General features: G+C 56.8%; 1 protein-coding gene across 9 annotated transcripts in view; it reads right to left on the minus strand.

The window, feature by feature from the left end:
- Positions 1-24038, minus strand: part of ZMIZ1 (zinc finger MIZ-type containing 1) — a 231882-nt gene that overhangs the window by 61576 nt on the left and 146268 nt on the right. Inside the window, exon 1 of one of the 9 annotated variants that reach the window (XM_033842286.2) lies at positions 6403-6802. The exons of the other annotated variants lie outside the window; for them this stretch is intronic. The gene's annotated coding sequence lies outside the window, so the exon portion shown is untranslated. Of the gene's footprint in view, positions 1-6402; positions 6803-24038 lie in introns of those variants that run through there. 9 annotated transcript variants of the gene reach the window in all.

Below are 24038 nucleotides of genomic sequence, written 5' to 3' on the forward strand. Positions count from 1 at the left end.
ACCTCTCTGTTTCTTCCTGGGTGACTGCCTTTGCTGCAACCCACCTAAGCCCGGGCTGGTCATTTAAGAGATGTATATTGAGTAGTACCCTGCATCGATACTAGTCAGGGGCGGCCTGTCCAGCAATGTACAACCTAGTGGGGATGACACCCGGTGGGCAAACGACCACATAAAACAGACTGATGTAAGGTTGCGGGTCCCGGAAGCTCGAAGGAGTGGAAAGGACCGCCAAGAGATGGGGTCCTGTGTCTGTGTGTGTGCTGGGGTCAGGGGACCAGGGAAGGCCTCCTGGCTGGTGACGTTCGAGCTGGGCCTGGTAGCGGCAGGGTGGAGAGGAGGTGACAGAAAGATGGGCTCCTCCCTGGGCTTTTTTCCCCTCCCCTCCGAAATGTGGCCCCCCATTTTCCACAGCCCTCCCTCCCACATGTATGGTCTGAACCAAGGGCTGTTAAGTCTCCTGTGCACGACTACAAACCTGCCAGTCGGGTCACACTCTTGGGGGGTGGCGGGAGGGAGGGTGCCTATAAATCACGGGCCCGCCTCAGGCCCTGCCGGAGGCACGGGAGGGTGCGCGACACCTGTGCCCTCCAGTCCCAGTCCCAAGGAACCACCCGCATGGATTTAAACCCTCCGGGGGCGTGGCTGTAACACATTCCTTCCCCCCCCCCCCCCCCAGGGCCCCCGAGGCACTAGGGGCAGAGTCTACAGACAAGGTTCTCTTTTTCCCAGGAGAGAACAGAGGGGAGGCCTGGACAAGTTCTACCAAGTTCCCGGAGCTCCTCAGAAGAGCTGGCTGCCCTCGCCCCCCACCACGGGCGACCGCAGAACAGGAACCCTGCAACGAAACGAGCTTTCCACTGCGTCAGCAGAGACAGGGACATTCCTGCAGCAGAGCTCCAACCTCGAAGGGCTCCCCCACTTCCCTGGATGGATTCCTGCCTCAACCCAACAGCATCCCTGCTCCCAGAAGCCCTTGGAGTCCCAGGGGCCTCCCTGGCTGCCCCCTGCCCTGGGGATAAGATCCAGGCTCCTGGGATAAGATCTGTTTCGGCTATGGCCCCACCTCCCGTGCTCACCTCTGCTGCTTCGCCAGGAGGGACCGCCTCCCTAGGTGTGCCACCTGACATTCATTCCCCTTCTTACCCCAGACCCCAATCCTACCCATTTCCAAAATCAAGGGCCACTGGGAAGAGTTTCAGGCTACCCCAGCCCCAAGGGCACCACCTTCCCCTCCTCCTACAGGTCCTAGGGTGTGGAGCATAAGACTCTATTCATTCAATTCTCCTGGCCCCCCCGTGCACCTTACTGTCTCCCGCTGCATCCTCAGATGCTGGCAGCAGGTAGCACCCAAAGGCAGGGCCAGACCTCCTTCAGTCTCCTGTCTCCTCACATCGTACACACACCCCCTCTAGCCCAAGACTCCAGTAGTTCAACTCCTGGAGTGGAGTCTACCTTTCAGAGATGAGACAGAGGGCAATGTTCTCAGTATACAGATGAGGACAGAGGCCCCCCCAGAGGGGAAGTGACTTGCCAAAGGTCACACTAATTTGGTAACAGATCATAGATGTTATCACTTGAATGCTAGGCCCTGGGAGCCATGCTGCCACCAACAGTATCAGAATTATCTGAGGGGGCTTTACAAAACCAAAGGCAAATCACAGAGGCTGGGCTCTACCCCACAACTACTGAAACTCCAGGGTGACCGGGGAGCCTTGGCTTCAGGGAATGTGGGTTTCCTGGCCAAAGTCCCGACCTCATTCACCAAACATGCACAAAGCACCCACTACTGCCCCGGGCCCGGCACTTGTAAGGCCTGGCCTCCCCCCAAGGGTAGGTGGAGGCAGTCGGAGAACCCAGAGGGCCTAGGGGGCTCCAAGCAGGAGTCCGTGCCATGTCTACAGCTACTGAGAGCAAGGGGGCAGGAGGGCAGCAGAGTGCTTGGCAGGCCCTGCCTGGCGCTCTGGGTGGTGGGGTCAGGGTCTGGCTCTGTCAGTCAGTTTTGAAGGGCACACGGCACATCAGACTCTGGGGATCAAGAGTGCTGTGGGCATCCCCAGGCGGCCCGTCTTGGCTCCAGGGAAAGGCACGGTAAGCAGAGGCCTGAACAACACCTCCACCTCACTCAAGGGGACTGGAAACCTGGGACTGTCCCCAAAGGTCCTCTCATCTCTCAAGCTCCCCTGGATGGGCCTTGAGGACCCCCGTTTGGGGGTGCTGGGGTCCCTGGCAGAGAGCCAGCCCCTACTGAGCCCTCCTCTTTTGGTCAGCTCAGGGCCCAGGGGAGCAGGGGGCTGTAGTGAGGCCTGCTGCAGGGGGGAGGTGGGCACCTCAGGACACAGGGACAAGGCCAGAGACAAAGTGACCTCACAGGGATGGAGGAGGAAAGTGAAACAAGGCACAATTAGATCTTATATAAACCCCAAGTTCAAAACGGCAGACTGGGATTTGCAGTGGAGCGTAAGAGAGCATCAGTTCCATCCCAGGCCTGCCCTGCCGTATGACCTTGGGGCAGGAAGTCACTTTGCCCCTCTGGCCCAGAGAGGCTGGAAGTGCTTAGAGGGTAGGGGCCTTGCTTTTCCCTGAGCAGGCTCCCTCGTGAGGCTGCTGCCTCTCTGCCAGGCCCTGGGAGAGTTTCCTCCTGCAGCTGCGGCTTCAGGGAAAGCAAAGGGGACAGTGGCACCTCGAATGGCCCGTGACATGAGGGGCAGCGGGCCCTGGCAGGGCGGGAGTGAAGGGCATCTTGTGTTCGCCAAATGTCCCCCACCCCTTCTCCCCTCCCTCTGGGGTGGTGCTAATGAACCTGGCCACAGGCCCACCGATGGGGTCCTTCCCTGTGGAGAAGAGCCAGCCTCTCCCTTGGGACCAAAGCCGCATAGATCAAGGTAAACACCTCCCTCACCAGGGAGCCCGTCTCCCTCACCAGGGAGCCCGTCTCCCTCTCCTTCCAGCTCTGACAGCTCAGAACTCTCTGTTCCTGGGGACACGAGGCTGAGCAGGCTCTCCCGCCTGATCCATGGATGACTTCACAAAGACTGACGCCTACTGGGCACCCAGACGGTCCTCAGGGAGGTCTGAGGCTGCTCCTGGGACCGCTGCCCACCCTTGCCCCCTGGCTGACCTCTGCTGGGTGGTAATGCACTGGCGGAGGAGTCGGAGACCTGGGGCTCACGCCGCCCGCTGGGTGACCTTGGGCAAAACTGAATCTCGGCTTTCTCCCATGCTACGTGGGAGCACCTGGCTTGTCTATACTCTCCTTACTGGGAGGCTGTCAGAAAATGCAGTGCTAAGAAAATGGAAGGTCCCTGTATCCGATGGACTCTTCCTGCACTGTCACACCTGTGGCCTCTGGTCTAGTGTCCTCACCTCACTTCTGTCCTACATCTCCATCGTTCTCGGCCAGAGCTGTCCAATGGAACTTGCGGCCGCAGTGGAAGTGTTCTATGATCTGAGCTGCCCAATCTGGTAGTCACTAGCCACACGTGGCTGCTGACCATTTGGAATGTGGCTGGTGGAAATGAGAAACTGAACTTGTAATTAATTTAAGGGTATAAACAGCCCCATGCGGTTAGTAGCTACCATACTGAACGATGCAGTTCTAAACACAGCTCCGCCGTCCTTACTCCCTGGCATGTGACCCTGAAAGAGCCATGAGCAAGCTCCCAGGTAGGACTCTGGGTGAACATCTGTGGGAGCTCTCAGTCTGCCTGGCTAACATCAGACTCGGAACTCATCTTGGAGTTCCCAGGGACTCAGCTCAGCCTTGTTGCGTAGTACGGAGCCAACACTGACTTACAAGCAGAAGCGCTCTTTCAATCTCTCCATCACCTCCCCACTCCCACAGGGAAAGCAGCACGCGGCCAGCTTTCCGCTCCTGCGGTCACTCAGTAGTCGCTGAGCACCTTGCACCTGTCAGGCACGGTGGCCGGCACTGGGGTATACACTGTGATGAGTAACACATGGCCCCTGCCTTCAAGGAGCTCACAGTCAAGGCCACACTCCAGTCGGAGCTGACTGGCTTCCTCTGTCCCCTACTGGGTGTTCTAGAGGACATCAATTTTGCCATCTGAAACGGCGCTACCAAGTCTCTGAGTGCACAGACTGTCGTGAGAACCAGGAGGCAAAAGAGAGAGAGGCGAAGGGGCTCTTGTTGCCGAGGAGGCTGTGCAGGGAGCAGAGACAGCACCAGAAGCAAGTCTCAAACTCCGTGCAGGCTGCTGCTTCCGGTAAAGACCCAGATTCTCACCAAAGCATCGCTGTTCGGTGGTTTCTCACTAAGGAAGTTCAGGGTAAAAATAGCTCAGGAGGGGACTTGAATCCTGCTAGTTGGGGGGTAGTCACTGCCTGGCTGACACACAAAAAAGGGGAACAGGCTTACCAGTAGCCACGTGGACTTCAAGACTCACCCCCCCCCCCACCACACACCTCCTGCCGACGGACAGAGCTTTCTGCTCTGTAGCGGATGGGAGATGAGCTTCTGGCCCAGAGCTCCAGAACTGGAAGGGGCCTGGTCCCTATACACCTTCTGGGGTCACCCTGATTTCAGGGTGCCATCACCTTGCCCACCCCAACTCATTCCCCAGTCCAATTTCTGGCCCATTCTCAAGGATGGCCCATTAAGAAGCTCGCTGGTACCAACTCCTTGCCAGCCGCCTCACAAGACCTTCCTGCTGCAGGGGCTACCAGCCATGCCTAGCACCCACCTGCCAGTCCAGCCTGATGGTCAAGGACAGGGGACCCAGGCCCCCATCCTGAGAGTGATGGTCTCCTGAAGCCCGTCTATGGAGGTTCACTGGTGCAAAGGGTTAGGGCAGGGAAAGACAGCCTGATGTCTCCTAGTCTCACCCAAGCTGGCTTCCAGCTGGACTCAAGAAGTGGGACCTATCTAGTGCTCCAGGCACCAATGCCTGTTAAGACCCCAACACCAAACCCACGTGCTCCTGACCACCAAGACAAACCTTCAGCCCAGGCAGTCCTCTGAGAAACCCTCTCTCCAAGGTCTTAAACGAGGTCTCCACAGCCTGGTGTCAGGCACCCCCAGAAAGGCCCCTTCCTGCTCTCTAGTGCAAACCCGTCTCTCCTCCTCTTCCTCCTCCAGCCGGCCTCCCAGCAAACACTTGTCAGAAGTCTGTTCTGCACCCACCAGCTCTCGGAAGGGCGCTCTGCCGCAATGGTGGCGCCACAAGCGCCCCTTGGGGTCTCTGGGCGCTTTCAGCGTTAGGGCTGCATCCTGACAAAGGAGCAGCTTGAAGTTGAGAACCCTCGGCCGCTGCCTCCGCGGAAGGCTTCCTGGCCGATTCTTATTTTTGCAATAGCAGCCGATTGAGGACGGAGCCTTGTAAAATGTCTTCTGGAGAGCCAACACTTCACCTTCGAGAGTAGGGGCGGTAGGGGAGCACCCTGGCCCCGGACCCCGAAGAGAATGAGGGGCCCCTGTGTGGGCGCACAAAACAGGCCCGGTGCACGCCGGTGCCACTCTCGCGGCCAAGCCTCGGGCTGACACCATGCAGCACACGGCGCTACCCACAATGCACCGGCCCTCCTCTGTCACACACAGGCACGCACACTCACCCCCGCTGCCGGAGGGAGCCCGGGCCCGGTCCGCGGGCGCCCCGGCGCCGGCCCCTCCAACCCCGCACTTACCTGGAAGTTGCACCGGCTGCGGTACCGCCCTGGCGCCCGCAGGGGGCTGGGGCCCAGCCGGGGGCGGCCGCAGCGAGCGACTCGGGGCAGGGTTCAGCCGGCGCCGAACAAAGGCTGCACGCAGGCAGCGGGCGCCGCCTGCATCCCCGCTCCGCGCCGGGGCGGCGGCGGCGGCGGCGGCGCGGGGGCCCGGGTGGCTCCGGCGCCCGCTCGCTCCGCGCTGCCCGCTCCGAGGGCGCTCCGACTCCCGCGCTCCCGCTCGCTGCTGCCCGCCACCGCCGCCGCCGTCCGGCTACCGCACAGCACACATCAATTATTCATCGCCAGTCTCCAGCTTCCCGGGCGAAGCCAATCACAGGCGGAGGCTCCGTTAATGGGGCCGCCGCCGAGGAGGCAGCCAGCCGCGCGCCCGGGCGCAAGCGACAGCCCTCCGGGGACGGGGATGGGCCGGGGGCGCGCGGGGGGCGGGGGTGCACTGGGCGCGCCAGCGAAACTTCCCACGGCCAGCGCCCTGCGCCGCGCGCCCGTTCCCCGCCGGCGCGACCACCCACCCTGCGTGCGCCCGCGTGGGGCTGGGGGCTCGGGGGAGGCCGGGCGCGCCGCGGCGGGGGGAGGGGAGGGAGGAGGAGGAGCGCGGAGAGAAGATGAAAGGCTAGCAGACCTGCCTCGGCGTCTCCAGGGAGCCCTGGCTCGCGCGCGCCCTCCCCGCCCCGCGAGCCTCCCGTCCGCACCCCCGCCCCCCAGCCCGCCACCCGCACTCACTCGCGCGCGCAGACCGTCGGCCCAGCCACTTTGCTGCGAGGGAGCGCGAGCGAGTATGAATCGGAGGCAGCTCACATTTCAAACTTGCACGCAGGGGTGGTGCTGGTGCACGCCGCCGCCGAGCGAACGCACGACCCGACAAGCAGCGCTCCAGCCTCCGGGCGGGGGCGGCGACCAGGCCCCCTTCCCTCCCCCGCCCAGGCAATAAATTGGAAGCAACACTTGTGCAAGTGGGTCTCCCGGAACGCTGCCGCCCGAGGGGGCCGCCGGGAATGCGCAGGCGGTGGATGACTTCGGGTGTCTCCCGCCCCCCAGAGAATCCTCCCAAGTGGCCATGCTAATGAGGGTGGAAGGCAGGGTGGGGGCGGAGGAGGGAGCTGGCCTGGAGGCGGCCTCGGCCCGGGGGAGGAGAGGGGGCGGGGCGGGACTGGGACATCCGGATTGCGACCTGGTTTAAAGGATTTTCGGAACGGGTTAGGGGGCGGAGAAGGCAGGCGGCCTGGCATCTTCCCTGGCACTGATGCCCCTGCCGCCCCTGGGATTCCCCGAGGCAAGGTGAGCGGGCGCACGTACGCTCGAGCTCGCTGACTTCGGGGAGTTCCTGTGCCCTGGAACCAGCGGCGGTAGGGAAGCCGGGGGCGGCTGCTGAGCGCGGCACTGCCCCGCCCCGGGAGCTGCTGCCTTCCTGACATTGCATCCTGTGGTGGCCGCGGCCTCGTCCTTCCAGCCTGTCTGTCGCAAGACCTGCTGGCGCTGAGCTGAGCAGACACACCTGGAAGCCCACCCGCCGCCCTACCACCCCAAAGGGTTCTTCGCTCCTTCCTCTTTCGTGGGCACTTCCCATCACCACGACCCTCTTGGGAGAAACTTTGCTTTAAGCCCCTTCCCCCAGCCCACCTGCAGTGAAGGTTTCTTGAGTGTCGACTTAACTGCCCAAACAATTAGGAAGGTAAGTGGGGCCCCATCATTCACCCTAATGAAAGGCAACCAGAACTGCCTTGAAAAATCTCGTCTGTACTAGACTGCCCTGCACTGCTCTCCTTGCCATCATGGGTAAATGACGAGGTCAGCTAGCCTTTGACGTTGCTTCTCCTGTTCTCCTTCCATCACTCCCGATTACACCCCCCACCCCCCCTTTTCAGTCTGAGCTCTGGCTGGCCCCTGAACTTCCGTGTCTGTCCTACTGCCAGCCCTGGAAGTGCCTGAAACAAATCACATATCTAGAAATTATGTTCTTGCGCCTTGTTTGACATAAATCGTTAGCAGGCTCTAATCCCACCCACTGCCACTTGAAATATCACTTTCAGAGATGGCATTTGGAAATGCAGTTGTCATGGGCTTTCCCTCAGAGGAGCTGGTTAAATGGATTAATTCATACTTTATAACTTGCTGCCTTTTGGACAAGAACTAGCTTCCTGCAAGAGAGATTAATTTGCATCGCCTTCCTGCAGGGCCAACCCTGGGGCAGCCAGGGTAAGGACTTTTCTGCTCTGCCCAAATTCCAGGCTCTGCTCAGTCTCCCCTCCTCGGAGGAGCCTTCCCTCATCTTGGGTTACAATGGCTTCTTTAGGGACCGTCATTTATTCACTGAGACATCCATTGGGGCCCTGCCCTCCCAAGCAGCCCCACAGGGGTTTGGGAGCCCATGAGGGAAGAGCCCTGTGGCCAGTGAAGGCCCTCCATCTTTCTCTTCGGTTGGCCCAGTCCCCATTGCAGATCCTGCGTACCACAGACTCCAAAGCCCAGGGCTCAGCCAGTGACACCCAGAAACTGAGGAGGCACGACACCTGGGTCCACGTTTCAGAAGAAAACACTGAGATAGATGTCCCTAAGACCTGTTTTCTATCATAAATCTGGTTTTAACATGATGTCAGGGCTCAGACCTCGATTATACAAAATTCAAAGCTGCTAAGACCTCAAATAACCAGAACGCAGTTCTTCTGGCTCCTCCCTTCCCAGAAGTGCTCTGCAATGATAGGTCACAACATTTGTCTGATTCTTAGTGCCTTTGGAGCCACCAAAGACCCAAATGTTTGGAACTTCCAGGTTCATTCTTGAAATACCTGGTATGTGGTGGTACCATGTGGCTCCAGGCACGGAATTCAGAAAAAACCACTCCTATAGGTTGAACCAGAATTTGGACTGGAATTGGGCAGAGGTTTCCATCAGAGGAACGCAGACCTGGTGGCAGGGCCTGGGAAACTAGTGACAGCCCCACTCCTCCCCCACCTCCCAGCTCTCCCTGGGACCTACTCTGGAAGGAGCCCCGAGGTGGGGTGAGAGAAGAGTAGTGATATGCTTATTTAAACTTTACAGGCCTGGGACCAACTGACTTTCCCCAGGTGAGGAAAAAAAAAACAGGTAAATACTCTCCACTAGCAGATTTATGTAATTAGGAAAACAAACTGTTTCCAAGAATCTATTCACCAGCCCTCACAGAAGGCCTCCTGGCTAAAGCTCCCGTTTTCACATGCTAATTCCAAGGCCCGTTGGGTCCCATTCAAGCCCCAGTCCCGCTCACTAGGTTAGCAGGCTTTTAATACTACAAACCCGGAGTCTGGAGAAATATGGGTACTCCAACCAGTTCCTGCTTCAGAAGGGTTTCTCTCCACTTACTCCACATTCCAACTCCACTTTTCCAACTTCCAAAGATTTGCTCAAAAGCCTGAGGCCCAAAGTGGCCTGCTCCACCCCCTGGGCGCCTGCCTTGATAAGGATCTATAGGAAAGCGGCCGCAGACAAAGGCACTCTCCACCTCTGAGCGCACTCGGGGAGCTCTCCGAGTGACCTCGGCGAGGGGGCACAGCCCGGAGGAATGACTTGGGAGGCAGAAGAAGGAAGAAGAAAGGGAGAGCTGCGGCCCTGGTGCCATGGCTCCTTGATGAAGGTCCGGGAGCCCTTGGGAAGCCTGATTCAGGGATCAATAGCTGGTGGCTTCTCCTGCGGGTGTTTGAACTCCTCCTGCCGTGGGCCCTGGCGAGAAGGAGCCGCCAGTAAATCACAGCACTGCAGCCGGGAAGGCAGCCGCGGCTTGCGCTGGAGGGAGCGCGAGGGAGGATGCTTCACCCAGCTGGGGAGCCTGTCGTGCAGAGCCTACCTCCTCAGGACCAACCAGGCCATGGAGGCCCCGAGGTGGGGGCAGGGGGGAAGTCTGTGGTGCCCGAGGAGCCTCCTCCAGGCCTCCCCCTCTCACCTCCAGGGGGATGGGCTCCTGGATCCTGTCCCAGCCCAGGCCAGTAAGTATGAATGAGCAAAGCCACCGGATGTAGGTCCCCCTGGGGGGTGGGGGTGGGGGGGTAGAAAGTGGTTCCCAGGCTCAGGGCTGGGTCACCTCCTCTGTAAGGCAGGGGGCTAGGGGCATACACAACCCCAGCTCCCTCCAGCTGACACTGAGAGGCAGAACAATGAACCCCAGAGCCACGGAGCCAGGTCCTCCTCAAGCAGGGCTTGCTGATTCAGCAGGTCTCAACAAGGATCCCTGTGACTCAGAGATGTCACCCATGCGGGCTCCAGCACTCAGAGGGAGAGTGAAGAAGACAGCAAGGCCCCAGGTGGTGTCCACGGGAGTGTGGCAGTCGTGAGCTCAGGCCTTGGGAGCTGCTTGGCCACCTGTCTCCATTCAACTGATCCTTCTCAGGGAGCATGGAAGCGCGTGCAGGGCATAGAGCGGGTTCAGTAAACATACGCACACATACTGGAGGATAACCGGCCGTGAAGCATCTGTCTCACTGCCAGCGCAGCTGCCCCAGGAAGGCTCAAGCAGCTGCACTGGGCGTGAGTTGATTCAGGGGCTCTGCCTCCAGGGACCTTTTTCTGGGGCTTCTGCCCACCTCTGAGGGGTCAGGACACAAACTCCCGTGTCCTTTGATAGTACTGTTCCCTCTGCCTCTTTCCCTTCCTCCTTCACCCTGGTCAGCCTCCTTAATTCTACACGTACAATCTCAAAGAAGGAAGGCACAGCTGACGTTCAGCTCCCAGCCAGCCAACGCAGGTGTCTCTGCCAGGCCTCGGGACCCTACCCACACATGGGGACAGTGGGAGGGCACACTCCCACTGGGGACACAGAGCTGGGAGCCCCAAGCTGGATCCAGGCCTCTCCTCTGTCCACAGTAATAGCTCCCACTGACACAGTGCTTGCTGGTCGCCAGGCACAGTTCCAGGCACTTTCCAAGTATCAACATGCCATCCTCACAGACAGCCCTCTCTGATAAGGTGTGATTATTATTTCCGCCCTGCAGAGGATAACAGTCAGGCACAGAAAGGTTTAGACAACTTGCAGAAAGATTTAAACTACCCAGCCATCTGCCTCTAAATCCTGCACCAGCAACCGTAACACCGTATTCCCAAGATGGGACCCTAGAGAGAGTGACCATCAAAGTCACACAGCGAGATAGAGCTGTGATGAGAGTCATGTTTTATATTCTTTCCAGCACACCACATTACATATATGGAAATGTCTTCTTTCTTTGTGTTTCTTTTTCCTGTTTAGCCTCTGTGCGATTCAGCCATCCACCTGACATTCCAGGCTGTCCAGGGCTCCACCTGAGGGGGGGCATGGGGGTCACGGTGGAGAATGAGACCTACCTGGCTCAGAACCTCCCGTCACTGCTCCCCACCCCCTTCCCGGATGTATCCTCCAGCAGGGCCCTCAACCCACACTCAGGCTGCGTTCCCAGAAGTCTGCATTTGGCATCGGCCCAAATCTTATAATCATTTCATTAAGAAAACAAAACCAACCCCTGCCCCACACGTCCACTGGCACCGCCAAGAAACCCTAGGGTTGTGAGGTTATTGGGGATCCAGGAAAGCCTCCTGCCAGGCTGGAGGAGGAGAGAGGATGGGGGAGGGAACCCAGGAACCAGGCATGAAATGGTCCCTCAGGTGGCTTCCGTATTTAAGAGCTGCCTGCCCCTCCATCCACTCAGCTGGGAAGGCAGCTGTGCCCAGGCTGTCTGCCCATGCCACTAGGATGCCCACAGCCTCTCAGCTACACAGAGAGGCCAGAGGGGTCGGAGCGGAGACAGGAAGGAGCTGACCATGTCCCTGCTAGCTGAGGAGCTGTGGAGGGTGGGGATGCGCCTGGCATTGGAGGCTGAGCTTAGGAAACAAGTACCGACTAGCTGGTGGCCTTGGACAAGTCACTTTGGCTTCCTTGGGCCTCTGCCTCATCCTTTGTAAAATGGGAGCGAGGCCAGCTAATACCAGGTGCCAGGGAGGACCAAAGGAGGTAACAGCGATCATTCTCAAGAGGCTGAGAGGCCGTGGGGTTGTGCGTCCCCCCTCCCCCAAAAGGTGCTGAAGGGCTACCCCCCAGTACCTGTGAATGTGACCTTTTTCGGAAACAGGGTCGCAGATGATCAAGTTAAAATGAGGTCATGGGGGTGGACCCTAATCCCATATGACTGGTGTCCTGATAAGAAGCAGAAATTTGGACACAGAGACAGACACACACACAGGGAGAGTGCCCTGTGAGGACTGGCGTTCTGCTGTCATGAGCCGGGGAACTACCAGAAGCCAGGAGAGATGCCTGGAACAGCTCCTTCCCTGGTGCCCTGCAAGGCAGCACGGCCCTGCCACCACCTCGATTCAGGCTTCTGGCTTCCAGAACTGCGAGGCAATGCAATCTTGTTGTTCAGGCCATCCAGTCTGTGGTACTTTGTTACGGCATCTCTAGCGAACGCATACCCACAATGATGCTGCCAAAACCGAAGTCGCAGCTCATCATTCCCCCGCTTAAACCGCTCTGGCTCAGTCAGTGTAAAAATCCACGTCTTTATGATGGCCCCACAAAACCCTGTGTGACCTGGCCCCTGTCACCTCCCTGACCTCATTTCCTTCCCGTCTCCCTGCCTGCAGGCTGCGGACGCCCCCATGCTCTTCTCCAGGCGGCCAGGCTCACTTCCCACCTGCTGCAGGCCTCCACCCAGGGGACACCTGAGTCTCAGGAAGCCTTCCTCAGCTGCATTGCCCGTATCTGCAGCCCCTCCTGGTGTCTGCTACCACTCTTTCCTGACTTAGGCTCCTCCTTAGCACCGAGGACTGATGTATTTCAATTATTTCTCTTGCTAATGCTATCTCCCTTGCCAGAAATCAGGCTCCCTGCCAACAGCGACTTTTGTCTGTTTTGCACATGTTCTATCGACAGGATCTACAATATGCCAAGCAGATGCTTGATATCTGCTGTGTGAATGAAGCATGGACCAGCTACCTGAATGAATAAGTGAATCAAGGAATGAATGAGTGAACAGTGGGGTCTGTGGTGCCCTGCTCCCGCTGCTTGCCAGCCCAGAGACTGGGTCCCCGACGCGCTGTCTGCAAGAATGTGGGTTGCCTCTCAGTGGGAGCAGCCTGTTCAGACAGGAAGCTCAGGCCAGCTAACAAAGGGGCTGCCAGAGGTGATGAGGAGCTCGCCACCCAGGACCCTCATGAATCTCTTCCCATTGATTTCTGGAGTCGCCTTTGAAGGGATGGGATGGGACGGCCAAGGCAGCGCGAATGTCTGTGCCTCAGCAGTCCTGGGGCTTGATTGCTTCTCCCAGGACACAGCTTTGACGGGGGACTTCCGGACGGCCCCCAGTTGGACTGACATAAGCTCCCTGCAGATGGAAAGGCAATTTCCCTTCCTGCTGAAGCTGTCAGTCTGTCTGCCTGCCTGGCTGGGCGGCACACCTCCCTGTCTGGCCTGGGGAGGCCAAACTTCACTCCTGTTGCTCCTGAGACAAAGGCTCCTGCAGGTACCAGGAGGATGCCGTCCTCCTCTCTGCAGAGGAAGAAATGGCGCTCAGCTGGGGGAAGGATTTCAGGCCACACACCCTGATGCTAGGCTGGGGGGCCCGGCAAGGCTGAATGCAGGCTGCTCCAACAACCACATGACCCCAGTGTGCCTCACAGCCTGCAGGGCCTGTCACGTGCACCCCTTTTCCTTACAGGGTCTCTGCTTGCCTATTTGGAACCCCCAACTCTCAGCATTGAAGAGAGCCTAGTCTTAATTTTTGGATGAGGAAACTGAGGCTCAGAGAGGGACTAGGGCTTCCTCCAGTCACACAGCAAGTTAGTGGTAGAGCCAGGACTAGATCCAGGTCTTCTGACTTGTTCCAGAGCCCCAGGCCATCTCTCCATGTTTCCACCAACGGTAATGTCAAGGATGTGCTCTGCAAACTGTAAAGTCCTAAACACATGAGGACTTACTATTCTAAAGGGCTCTTGTCCATCCACTGTCTCTTTCTATGAGCTGGGGTTCACGTGGGGAGGGTCTGCCCCACTCTGTTCTTCCCCCTCCTCACAGGAAGGTCGGGGGCCAGACCCTGGACCCTTCAGTCCTTTTCTCATCCACAGTGGGAGTCACATGCATCAGAAGAAAGGATGGCAGTGTTGAAAAAAAGACGGGTTTGGGCTCAAAAGAAGGAAGGACCTCCTGACAGTCAGGGCCGCCCAGGGTGGTAATGAGCACCTTGTCACCTGAGGTGTGTAAGCTGAGGATGGGGAGTTGTAAAGGGGATCCCACACTGGTGGGCTTATGGTTTCTGGGGCCCTTTCTGTTTTGGGGTGCTGTGATAGGTGAGAGGAGAGGAAGGGTGCTCGAGAAGCAGGCCCAAGCACCTCAGCGCATCCTGGGCAGCAGTACAGCCGTTTTATGAACTTCCTAAGCCCATTAAAGCTCGCCAGGAATCCTGTGTCACCTGGTGCACTTCCCACCCTCCTCTCCTGCAGTCCCGTGTGAGAGGACACTCTCCCAGGCGCCTGCTCCCTTCTAGCCCTGTACTCACAGCCCATGGCAGCCCAGGGGGTCTGGTGACTCCCCTCACACCTGCAGTGTGGTCCCAGGTGTCCCCCACCCCCGGGGGGCTCTGGACGTGAGCAGACAGGCCACGAAGGAATGTCTGGGGAAAATCCAAAGTGGCTGCCAGGGCAGGGCGAGGAGTAGGAGGCCTGATGTTGAAATCAGGATCCTCAGAGCTGAGCCTGGCAGGTGGGAACAGCACACCCCTTAGCCTGGAAGTCAAGGTGTGCTCTCCCCTCAAATTCACACACCATTCAAAGTGTTGAATAGTGGCTGGGTACCAGTCTGCAGCTGGGAGGAGAAACTGCCACAAATCCAAGGGTGGCAGGGAAGCTGAACCCCACCCTCGGTGGGGGGGGGGTCTTGTCCAGGGGGAGAGGAGCCAGGACCCCTGTGATGAATCTGAAAGGTGGGACAAGCCATGGGCTCACAGTTTGGGTTGGGGCTGTCAAGGAGGGAAAAAATCAGCCCTGGGGATCTCAGCCCTGAGGTTTGGGGCTAAGCACACTGCCTCTTCCCTGCCTCAGTTTCCCCATCTGGGATGCACGCAGTATTCTGGGATGCATGGTAGGAAGACACAACTCTGAGAGCAGCACTGCTACTGCCCCCCCGCCAGCAAAGGGAGCCCACGCCCCCGTCGGGCCCCAGACAGACCTGGGAGTGTGGTGTGTAATTGAATTTGGCCTAATTACCTAATTGTGCTGAGGAACAACCAGGACCGACAGAAGCCTCAAGTGTCGGGGGTGCTTGGAAGCTAGGAGCCAAGAGGCAGCCTCCAGATTCCCTAGGCATTCAGGGGGGCAGTGCCAGCACCACCACCTTCACACCCCTTAACCTCTCAGTTGCTTGGAACCCTGGGGAGCAGGTGGCAACTGTTCCCATTCTACAGGTGAGGAAACTGAGGCTCAGAGAGAAGCATTTTGCACAGAGCTACCGAGTCAGAAGAAGTAGAGAGAAAATTTGAACCCACATTCCTTCTGCACCTGGGGCCTCTGAACGTGCTGTTTCCTCTGCCTGGAATGTCTTTCTCTGTCCTCATCTTTGGGCAGATTTTCTCCTTGGAGCCTTGCTGCAAGGGTCATTTCCTTGAGAAAGCTTTCTCTAAGCTCCCAGACTCACCGCCCCCTCCACGTGTCTTTTGTAGGGCCTGTCACAACGATTACATCGTCGTCGGAGGGCATTTATTCGAAGTCTGTCCTCCCCATGGAGCCCTGAGCTCCTGGAGGGTAAGGACCACATCTACCTCACTCACACTGTCCAGGCATCCAGCATAGGCCTGGGACGCTGTGGTACTCAATTCACGTTTGCTGAATGAATGGATGAGTAATCTCTAAATTCTGTGTTTTTTCTAGATGCAATCTGCTGGTTTCCTGCTATCACTGGACTGGGCCTTGGGGGTGGGGGTCTCATCTGCAAGGACTATTACACCTGGGGCTATGACAGGGGTCTCGCAGAGTTGCAGGGGAAGGACAGAGGGGCCACTCTATGAGGCCCTGAGCTGGGAGCTTCAGATTTGACATCCCACCACTGGGAGATGAAGGGACCGGCCCACAGTCACCCAGGCTACAAGCAGCCAGAACTGGAAGCCAGGATTCTGAGCCTGGGACCTGGCCTCACCACCCCTCACCATGCTATTATCAAATGGCAGACTGAATGAACGAGGCTGACAGAGGCGCGTGAAATTCAATCCAAAGAAAATCATGTGAAGGTGGAATTTCAGGTCTTGTGAAACAAGGCAGGAGAGAGATTATTAGATCCCTCCCCAAAGGTAGCTGCCCATTGGGCTAATTCACAAGGCAGCCCTACTCCTGGGATGCATCCAGGCCTCCATTCATCCAGGCTCGGGGTTGTCAAGCCTCCTTCCTTCTTTTGGGAGGCGGTCTGACCTGGTACCCAGGTGTGCAGGAGCGGGACTGCCTGGGTCTAATTCTAGCCCTGCCACTTGCTAACTGTGTGGCCTTGAGCAAGTAATTAACCTCTCTGAGTCTCCGTTTCTTCTTAATATCTTTATAAAGATGAAAGGAGAGGAAGTCTCTGCAGTATTTTTGCCCAGCGCCTGGAACATGGTAAGAACTTCAATAAAACTTCACTCCTTAATTGATTCATCGTACTAGGAAAATAATGGTAGTATTAGAAGCAATAGGCTAGTGTGAGTAATAGAGATAGCAGTAATAGTAGCTGGCATGGGAGTAACAGTGCTACTGGGAGTAACAGTGCTACTGGGAGTAACAGTGCTACTAGCAGTAACAGGAAGAATATTAGTGGTAAGTACCGCATCAGGCCGGTCCTACTGCTGGTATGATGAGGGATGCTGGAAGATTGCTCCCTCTCTCTGTGCCAGTCTCCTCTCAGATAAAAATAGGCCAGGTGATCCTGCAAGGCCCTCTGCACGCTGACATTCACATCAGAGAGTAACAGTAGCAATTAAAATGATACTACTACGGATACTTACTATTTATACTTATTATATACCCCCTGTACTCCAAAAGGGCACTGTCCTCCTTCTTCCCCTTCCCTCTCCACTACACAGTATCCTCCGCCCCGACCCAGTCTTCTTCCTCTCACCGCTGATTTTTGGGGACAGGGTACTCTTCACGCACGTGTTTTGCCTCAGGTACTGGGATGTGGCAAATGGACACCAAGTCCTCACTCTGTGCAAGGCACAGCTTCCCCTGCACCATCTATCTAATCCTCAACATCTCAAACACCACGAACAACTGGTAGGGATATATGGTTATCATCCCTTGTTACCTGATGCTACCGCTAAGGATCAGAGAGGTTATGTCAGTTACCTGAAGTCACACAGCTTGAAAGCAGGGAACAGGATGCAAACCTAGAGTGGCCTACCTCCGTGGCTGGACATGCCACGTGGGTGATTTCTACGCTTCAAAGGTCCTGTCGCCCCACTGCCACCCCATTCAGGTGCCCCTCACTACCAACCCTCCCCTGCTGACACGGCACGATACTTCTTTCTGTATTCTATGAAGATGACACACTCCCATGTACTCCACAGACAGACCCTTCCTCTTCCCATCAGTCATGCATCCATCGTCCCCGCTTGATCCTCAATGATTTAAGTCCCATGCCTCCACCGGCCACCTGAGAGCCAGCCCTCAGGCACGGCTGGACTGGCCAGCAATGGGTCTTCAATAAGAGGTAATCGACGACATTAAAAGACTCAGGAGATTTCTCGCAGAATTGGAAGCCCTGGCAGTGGCGGGTGTGTGTCTCTCACGGCCTCAGGTGGCCCCCTGTGTGGTGGCTGCCCCGCTGGGGGTGCTGGGCTCTCCGATCCCCCAGGGCCACCCTGGAGTTTCTGCCTCCTGGCTGTGTGGACATGTGGGTCTTCCAAGCTGAGGAAGCCCCTTCCGCACAAGTAGGGGGCCTGGGACCCAGACCCCGAAGTCTAGCCTTGGCCAGTGCTGGGGAGGGAACAGACCCCACAGGTGGGGCCACCTCCCCCCTCCCTGTCCGCTCTCTTTAGAGGGGCAGTGCCTTTCTCCTCTGTTGTTTTTCTCCCCCCACAGTTCTGTCTCCACTTGGGGTGGGAGGAAAGAACCAGACGCAGAAGCCCTGTCCCAGGGGGTGGGCACAGCCGTCTCTCCCCTGAGACGTTGAGGAGCGGCTCAGGGTCAAGCCCACGGGGCGGGGTGCCTCGCTGCACTCGCTGCACTTTTCTTTTTCCCATGCAGCTCCATGGCACACCGATTTCCTGCCGTCTGTGCCTGTGGAGGGCGAGCTCCCATTTTCTCTCTTCCCAGCCCCGTCTGCGCAGACGTGGGCCCTTCGCACATGCGGGCCCCTTGCCTCCCGGCCTCCCAGCAGACGCTTTATTGGGAGGCAGTGATTCTAAACATCGGGGCCGCACATCTGAGAGGGGGCCCAGGACCACACGGAGCCTGGAGGAAATGGGAAGACACGCCAGAATGTCACTTCCCCGGCTGAGGGCGCTCAGGAGGGGGACAGCACCAAGCAGCAACAGGCATTTCTGGGGAGTGTAGCCCAGGGCTCGACAGGGGCTGGACGGGGCGGTGCACCCGAGGACAGTGGGCCTGGGGCCCAGAGTAAGAGGCTGCAGGGGACACCTAGGCAGAGATGAGCTGCAGCCAGTGGGACCAGTGGTGCATGGCGCTGTGGTCCCAAGGGGAAAGGCGGGGAGACAAAGGAGATGAAGGAGAGAGGAAAGGAGAGGGGAGAAGGACAGTGAGGGGGAGAGAAGAAAAGGGAGGGAAGGAGAGAGGGTGGGGGGGGGTGAGACACAGGTAGAGGAAGAGAGAGGAAGAGAGAGAAAGAGCCAGAAGGACAGAGAGGTGGAAGATGATTTTATTTTGTTCAGCACAGAGGCCACACGCTTCCAGGCAATGGAGCCACCCCTGACAGCCCACCAGGAGAGCAGGGTCCCCCCAGAGGATGCACTGTGGACACAGATGGACCCAGTTCTGATCTCAGACCAGCCACTCCCCAGCTGTGTGACCCCGGGCATGGACTTCACTTTTTGGAGCCTCAGTTTCCCCATCTGGAAAAGGGGCCAGAGCTCACCTTCGTGGGCTATTGTAAAAGCCATGGCGCTCACCTGTGTGAAGTGATGGCCGAGCCCAGGCTAGCCCTGAACTGTCCCCGGCTTTTCCAGCCGCTCCGGGCTGGGAGTTTGCTGCTGCAAGTGGCTGGCCCCCAGAGGGTTCTGCACGCCACCACCCCTTCAGCTTCTCCTTTGGCTGAGGTGGGTCTGTTGACATTGTGTTTTTCCTAAGCTGTCCAGGTCTGTGAGCTCCTTGCAGATACATACAATCTCTAGGGTTACCTAAGTGCCGGTCACAAAATCTGCATATAATAGATGCCCATGCACGTCTGTTGAAGGGGTGAATTAGTTTGTCCTTTGCACCAAGTTTCTGCTGTCATTATAATTATGTGCCTGTTTCCAAAGCAGAGTCCTAATTTTTCCCCCCAGTAATTCCTGTTTCCTGCCAGAGACAATAGTGGCTCTTCATCCCAAACAGGTGAGACTGGGTCCTTTGGAATTCCCTACAGGAGTCCAGCCCCGGGCAGCGTTTCCCACCTGGCCAGCCTCAACAAGCCAGAAAATGTGCCTAGGAATATAAGGAAGCATCTGTTAATAGCTCTTCAAGGAAAGTCATTGGCTAGAGTTCCTAAGCTCTGGAGTCTGTTTCTCTCTGGACCCAGGAATAGCAAGGGCAGGCACGACTGAGACAGCGATGATTCCTTCCAGCCACCTGCCTGGCCACCACCCTGTCCCCAGTGAGGGGAATTACCACCTTGCAGAGCTTCCACTGCAAAACACAAACACCTGGTTGCCCGGGCAGCACCTTGCCACAGTGACGTGATCCAGATGGTCCCTCGAGAGGAAGCTGGGTTGCCAAGGAAACAGAATTGCTGCCGCTCCAGCCAGGAAACCTGGATTCTAGATCCTCTGGACCCCAAGCTTAGAGAAGTGAAGTGATTTGCATAAAGTCACACAGCAAGTACGTTTTAGAGCCTGTGCTGCAATGCAGGGCTCAATAATCAGAACGATATGTACGGAGCCCTTCTGAGATGCCAGCTTGAGTTAAGTACTTTGTACCCATTACTTTGTGAGATGCTGGGAGACATGGCTGGGGTTACACGTGGCATGGAAGTGACGGAGCTGAGCTGAGCCCAGGTCAGCCTGACCCTGAAGTCTGAGCTTGGACCCCTGTCCCATGCTGCCCCTCTTTGGTTTCCAGATCTTGGCTCTGCATGTCCTGAGACCAGCCCTATCCCAACAACTCACTGGACCTGACTCAAGGGCCTCTGAAAGCATGGAGGCCAGGGCTGGGGGCCTGCAAGCTGAGACCACAGTTTCCAGGGCCTGGTCCCTCCTAAGCCCTCACTCTGCTGTGCAAAGTGACTTGGGTAGCTTATGAGGGATAAGAGGATGGGGGTCTGTTGGCCAGGGTCTTCCTTCCTGTCCTTGCTTGCCAGATGGGCCCTGGGGACAGGCTGAGTGTGACATTCACAATGAGCCTGATCCCTGAGAGAGAAGGCACAACCCAAGAAGGAACAGAAGAAGGAGCGAGGCTTGGAGTTGGGGCAGGCAGGTCTACACCCTCCCCCTATTCTCTTGCTTTTTTCCATCTTCTCTTTAGTCTCAACTATCCAAACATCTATCCAGTCAGAGCCATCTACCCACTCATCCCTCACCTTGTTATAACAAGGATTGGAGTTACTTTGGACTAGTGAATAAATCTCTTTGTTCATCAGTTTTCCAACCTATAAAAGGGGTTGGTTCTTCATGTGAATCAGCACTGATATTCATAAAATACCCAGCACAGAGCCTGGCATGAAGCAAGAGCTCAATAAATGGTCCTTTATTTTTTTAGTTTTATTCTTTTGGGGCCGAGCCATGCGGAATGCGAGATCTTAGTTCCCTGACCAGGGATCGAACCCTTGCCCCCTGCAGTGGAAGCGCAGAGTCCTAACCACTGGACCATCAGGGAATTCCCAATAAATGGTACTTTAAATGTGACTTTCTCTCTTGAAAGAATTTTGAGAAGGATTGCTGGGAGATTTGGAGAAACAGAGGCCCTCAAACCTCCCCAGGCCAAGGCACAAACAGGTTGCTGCTGGCCCTGTATAGCCTGCCTCAGCTGGCTCTCTATTCTCCACTCCTGCACGCTGCCCGCTTCCCTCACTGGGGCCCAGCCTCCTCTTTGTGGGGGAAAGAGATGGCCTCTTAACCCTATGTGACCCTCTGCTGTCTTGGAGACAGCTGTGGCCTTCTGGCCCTGGAGCCTCAAGAAGGGGCCATTCCCTGGCCTAGGTTAATAGGACCCCGCTTATCTACCTACCCACTTGGAGGTGGGTGTGGTTGGCATTGACCTTGGCCCTACCTAAGTAGGGGATCCATATTTTCCAGACCCCAAAACACAACATAGGGGCAGGCACAGGGTTTTGGGCCACCTCCAAGTATGAGAGGCGTCCTAAGAAAGGCTGAATGCCAACACGTTGGAACATAAGATTGCTAACATGTATACAGCACTTAGTATATGCCAGGCCTCATTCTAAGCACTATACATATGTTGGTTCACTTAATAAATGACTTTTCCAAGGTAACACAGCTGGTGAGTGGAGGGCCGGGTGGTTTTCACACCCCAGACATGCTGGTGCAGAGTCCATGCTTTTAACCACTACTCCTCTCTGTGAAATAGCTGAATGGTTTCTGGAAAAAAATATTTGAAATTGGGGCTGACCAGGGAACTGTGACAATAACAGCTGACATGTACTGAATGCTTACTATAGGCCAGGATCTCTGCTCCTCACTTTGCAAAAGACCGCGAGTACTGCATGAGTTCAAAGATGAGAGGGTGTCTCACCCACCACCAAGGACAAGTCATTGTCAAATACTTAATATCTACACCTGCAAGCAATTCAGGTGATCCTGACAAGCTCTCTTGAGTATTAACATGTCTTTCCCAGCATTTAACTGCAACCTGCACATAGAGTAGGGGGCAGCTTACGGCTTCAGGGTTAGATATTCTTGTTTGAATCACAATTCGGACCTTGGTCAAATCATTCAATCTTCCTAAACTCCAGTCTCCTCGTCTGTAAAACGGGGCAGACGTGGGTCTGGGATCATCATGGATGGTGCACACAGTGCCGGGTACTGGGAAAACACTGCCCAAATATTTGCTATCATCATGATTGAAAGGGGCTATAAATCAGATTCTTTTCCTAATCCAGCCGCCCTGCCCTGGCTCTGTAAGTCTAAATAAACGAGGCTAATGATACCTGCACCATCATTAATTCCTGTGTCTGTCTGTCTAACCCAGAAGGTATTTATAAGGCCATGGCTTGCAATGCTTGCTCTGAAAGTTCCATAACCACCTCGCCCACTTTCTGCCAAGTCCCTGCTCCATGTCACTCTCACACCGTCGAATCCCCTGAAATCCCTCCTCTGAGGGTGAGAAAGCTAAGCTCCAGCTTAAAACCAAAGCTCTGGCTTCCTTAATCCTCTTACCTGGCCCTTTCCTCTGCAGAATTAATTGCTGCCCATGGCTTTATTAACTTCTCGGGCGGCCACGGCATCTTCAGGGCACCCTGGGGCAGGTCCTCTGTCCCAGATGCACCTTTGGGCCGGACGGTGGAAGGCAGCGCTCTGGGTGCAACGTGGCAACACCCTGGTGCCTGAATGGCGATAACCCCGTGGCCCTGCATCACCCCAGAGGCTGTGCATCTCCTTGGGGACACCTGCAGAGAAGCAAGGATAGCCAGAGCTCTGGCCCCACTTCTGCCCCTGCTGAGGCCACCTTCCCACCCCTCAGAGCCTCAGTCTCCTCCTCTTTAAATGGGAAAAAGCCCGCCGTGGGGATCTCACGGGGCCGGACAAGAAAGGCCGTGTAAAGGGCTGTGTCTGTGTGTAGGATTACTGTCATATCTCACCCCCAGAATGGGAGCATTCATTGATTTCAAACCCGAAGAGCAGGGACTGTGTGTGGTGCATTTATACGTGTTTGTAGCCCCCGTGCTTGGCACGGAGCGGGCCTGGCACAAGACGCCTGTCGTTCCTTGCCCTGAAAATTTCTGTTTAGTATTTTTTATTTTCAGAGGCATTCCCACGCCCAGGACTTCATTATTCTTCCCGCAGCCACGAAGGTAGAGAGATGGTATGGATGCGTCGGACTGGGGAAGAAACTGATGCTGGGGGTGTTGGCGTTGGTGGGGCATGGCCTGCCCAGGGGAGGTGGAGGTGGAGGTGGAGGGTGGTACCCAGCCCCCATGGCTTTGTCCAGGGCTGTCCTCTTTGTCTGGAGCACCCTCAAGTGTGGACAAAGGGATGTGGCCCCCAAGACGGTTAAGGTGATCACGGGACCTGGTGAGAAAACCACTGCCGTGTCAGCTCTCTTCCCATGTTTGGGATGTTGCTAGTTCAAGGGGGAGAGGGTCAGCTCCCCAATCCTGGGCTCCCTTTTTAACGAGCAGAGAGCCGGCCCAGGCACCTGGAGCTACACCTGGATGCAGGGCCTGCTGTCTTTATTTGGACAGTTAGCGTCTAAATGTGGCAAGGGGGGCTGGTCCGCCAGGTACGGGGGCCATAGAGAGAAGATAGAAAGTTTCCTTCTCAAATTCCTCACTTGAAGTCAGAACAAGTAAGCAACAATATGGAGGATACAATCAGAAGAGTATGGCGGGGGTGGGGATGAGGTTGGGATGCAGGGGACGGAAACTGGGTGCCTTGTTTTCGGCCCTGTGGATGCCTCCTCACACACCCTCTGCTTACCACGGGCACCGTGGCTCTTCCTGGCATCTCCGCCAAGGTGAGCGCCGAAGGGTGCATCCGCACCCTGACCCCGAGGAGCCCCAGCCAGCGATGGCTGCCAGATGCTGGCTGAACACCTCCTCGCCCTGGCCTCTCAGGCTGACTGAGGGCGCGTTCTACTCTGTCTCCGGGAGCTCCCCACGGCAGGCACAGTGCTTCACATCACACGTATCCTCCTCCTTCCCTTCCGCATCTCATTTCTCTGCTTCTCTACTGGTGCTTTCTGGGCTCCTCCTAAATAAATCGCTTGCACCGGAATCTGCATTGCGGGGTCTGCATCTGGGGAAACCCAAACTCAGACACACATCATTTGACTGAGGCGCCTCCAGTGGCCTCTCCTTCCCCTGTTGCCTCACAGACCCCCGTCCCAATCATGTGTGTGGAGTCCCAGCTGGGGCTCTGGACTGGAGTCGTGAGGGTCCAGGTAGGAAAAGCAGCCCCATCTTGAGAGGGCTTTTCACGGCCTGTCAGGGTCCCGGCCCCCAGGCCCCCCTTGCCATGAGCCAATGCCCTCATCCCCCCACCCCCTCTCCTTCTGGACAGGCCAGGAAAGCAGATCTCCAC

Source organism: Tursiops truncatus, chromosome 16, assembly GCF_011762595.2.
Source record: "Tursiops truncatus isolate mTurTru1 chromosome 16, mTurTru1.mat.Y, whole genome shotgun sequence".
In the NCBI taxonomy this organism is placed as follows: domain Eukaryota; kingdom Metazoa; phylum Chordata; class Mammalia; order Artiodactyla; family Delphinidae; genus Tursiops; species Tursiops truncatus.